Consider the following 3775-nt stretch of genomic DNA (forward strand, 5'->3'; position numbering starts at 1 on the left):
GCTAGAGGTTATGGCATATAATATGCATGTGAAGTATTTGGCATTAAATATAAATTGAAATATTTCACCTCTCATAATAAGTAGTTAGTATGAGTTAGCTCATGTGAGTATTGGTAGCAGTAGACAAATTGATGTGGCAGAATTAAATGTATCTTCTTAGATTAGTAAGATCTTAAGGCCTACTGAGCTGACTCTAACCTAGGTTGATGTGAACTGAACAAATTATAAGCGTTCTAATCAACACTTTTCAAATAAATAGGTCCATTGACATTAAGAATAAACTGATTAAGTGTTACATAATAATTCCTTTAGAATTATAACACCAAAAAGTCTCGCTTGGTTCCCCTGCATATTTTAAGATCTCTCTTCTGGATTCCCTTAGCATACCACTTTCCATGAACTTAATATTAAATAGTGGATTCATCAGTAACAGTGCAGAGAAGGAATTTCATTCAGATTATAGCACAGATGAAATACTCAATAAGTGAAACAGGAAGAGTTTGTTTCTTACATTTAGTAGGTATTTTCTTTTCAGTACTTGGCATGAGTTTCCTTTTCCTAACAGCATATGGAATTGGGGGGATGTAATTTTCTCCCCAGAATTGTATGCAAACTTGGTGGCTGTACTCTACTCTTTCAGAAATCCAGAAGGATCTGGAGGCTACATTGACCCACAATGTCTTCTCATAATCCTGGTACAGGATCCTATAGAGAAATAGAGGGAAGTAATCTTTCAACTAAATTAATCTAGTCCCACACCCTATACCCCTGCCCTGTTCCCAGAATACTGACTTTTTTAGCCTAGAGTTGAAAAAAAAAAAAAAAAGAGAGAACTAGGAAGTACTGCTGCTGCATTTATACTAGAAAGGAAGTCAGGCAGTGCACGTTCTGTTTTCTAAACTGTTTCCAAGTTAGAAACCTACGCAATAAATCCTATATGCTTTCCAATAAGTGATTTTTTTACTAAAATTAAGTAGAGTTTAATTTTTGTTGCTTGAGACTAAAAGACTAACTCATAGACTAATTTCAAGGGAATTATATACTTCGGCCCTAAAGAAGTAGGGCATACAATCAGAACATCTCTATCAGTAGGTACTAGTAGTCAATCAAAATAGAATTGGAGCTGGATTCTGAGGCAAGCTAGAGTTGAATGCCTTTGAGTAGAAGTAGGTGAATATTACAGGTATGGAAAACAAGGGATGCACAGATGAAATTGAGTTCCAGGTATGAGGACTAAAATGACTGGATAAAGCAGAGGGTTCCCTTTCAGAAGTTGCCAAGCCAATAGGATAAAAACTTTTTGGAGTTTCAAAAATGACATTTGAATGCCAAGAAGGACTGTAGCCAAAAACTTGTCTATGTTGAAATCACTGGCTCATTATAAGCCCAGGCAGCAGTGTAGATCTTTAGGCTTGTCATAAAAAATGAGGTTAGATATGAAATACATCCAAATATATCTAAATATATTGTCTGTGATGGTGTGGTATGTGTTTGGGTAGGGGAAGTTATCAGAGAGGAAAAAAAGAAAGAGATTGAGAAAGAGACAGAAGGGTTCTAGTTCAAATGTCTTATTTTTCACAAAATAGAGCCATCTCACAAAGAAAGAAGAGTAGTAGAGATGATATTGATCAACTACAGAAACACATAAGATATTTTAATTATTTATCTTGTTTTATAAGTTCATTAATCCTTTAATGTAAATACATTATTCAGTTTGTATTGATGAGGAAAACAAAATACAGAAAGATTAACCAACTTGCTAGATTTCATGTAGCTGGTAAGTAAAACAGCTATTTTTCACAAGGTCAAACATTGATTAAGCTGCTTAATTAGATTCTATTATTGGAAACTGTGAAGGACATTCACATTTAGCCACATAACCTTGTGTCAGACCAAGACTCAGAAATAAGATTGTAATATGACTTTGGATATTGTCTAATCCCTTTTGCCTCAAGTTTTCCTCAGTGTAAAATATAGAGATAATTAAGGCTAATGCTGGAATATAAAATTTCTAGACCCATTAGTAAAATAATTAGGCTTGAATTAAAAAGAAACAATTGTGTATGTTTTAATAAAAATATTCCCATGGTATATAGCAAATACCAAATGTTTGTTTTATCCATAGATTTGCAAAATCGCTGATTTCTTCTTATTTAACTTAACCTGCAGCTTATTTTACTATAGGCATATGTGATTTATTATTCACTGTGATGTTTAATTAATTTTAAACTCTTCTCTACTGATATTTCTTTATGTGTCACTTGAAGGACACCATGAGAATTTGATTTTAATTAAGTCACGATTCTGTTACAGTCCTAAAGTTGGATATTCCCATTCAATTAATCTTGATTTTGTTCCCTAGATGAAATAAGTATATTGTTTTTTAAAAGTCACAAGTCTTACAAGATTTCCTATAGGAACACTTTATATAGAAATCATGTTTATGATTAATTTCTCCTGCACTGCATTGAATATTTTTTCTTTCACTGAGATGCCCATAAGTCTTCCATTCAGTGAAATAAACAGTAACCCTGGCTCATGAGATGAAACTTTCATTCCTGAACAAAGGCTATGGGTTTAAGTAAATACAACATTTTTAAGAGGTTGTGTATGTGATTATCAATATTGGTGTTGATTATTTATGGTGGAATAGAAAATAGTTTGAAAAATGAATTTTCATTATATTTGTGTGTTCTCCATTTGCTGATATGTTACTAAAAGCCATTTAGAAAAACAGCATATGTATATATATATAAATTGCCTAATTGAAAAATAACACATCTTTCTGGACTTATTTCTTTTAAGTGCTTTTGTTAGATGGGGAATTTGACAGGTAAATATTTGGCATTGATCATTTGCTTCAAGGATTGAAAGATAATCATATAAACCACTGATACTATTCCTCAGTGAATGACAAAATAATTCATTGAAAATAAATTTATATGAATCTATTTTTATAATTGTGTTGAATTTACTAGTTGGCAAATTATATTAGGACAGGAAGCACATCTGTGCTGTTCACCACTATATCTGCATATGCTTAATACTCAGCTTTATCATGGTAGATATAAATAAATATTTGTTTACAATTTACAGAAAATATTTTCAAAAATGAATAAATTGGCTTCTAGCAAATTCTGGCACAGACATAATCTCACTGCCATTAACAACTATAATACTTGAAGAAATATATAGGCAAGTGTTTTTTGTCATTGGACAAAGGCAGAATAGGACCATGATCCCTGAAACAAAGAAATCTCATGAAATAAAATCTAAATTTACCTGCTTCTGGGAATATTTCCTGACTTCAGTGCAGTGAGCTAGAGTACAACAGCAAAAGATTGGTCCACTGACCAAAGGAGGCAGAGATCAGGTTTCATGGCTGCTCTGAGAAGTCTGACACTGGACAGAATGGTTGTCACAGAAAGAATTATGTGGGAGTGGAGAGTTCTCTGCCATTTCTTACCTGAAGTCTGGGCTTAGTGCTTGCAGTTCTTAGCAAAGGCTGGCTAGTATTAGACTGAGAGTGATAAAGCATTTCTAGACATTATTGGAATTATAGCTCAGCCAGAGAATGGAGATCTTGTTAACAGTCTTGAAATTCAGCTGTGACACAAAGTCTTGTCTTAGGAGGGAAAACCACACCCTAGAGAAGAACTACTTTTAGACCTGCCCCAACAAAACAAAGCCTTTTTGAGACACGCAAGCAAGACAGAGTTTGGAGTCTTTATAATAATTACAGTGTCCAAAGTCTATACATTTCTGATATACAATT

This window comes from Bos indicus x Bos taurus, chromosome 6 (genome assembly GCF_003369695.1).
Source record: "Bos indicus x Bos taurus breed Angus x Brahman F1 hybrid chromosome 6, Bos_hybrid_MaternalHap_v2.0, whole genome shotgun sequence".
NCBI lineage: Eukaryota > Metazoa > Chordata > Mammalia > Artiodactyla > Bovidae > Bos > Bos indicus x Bos taurus.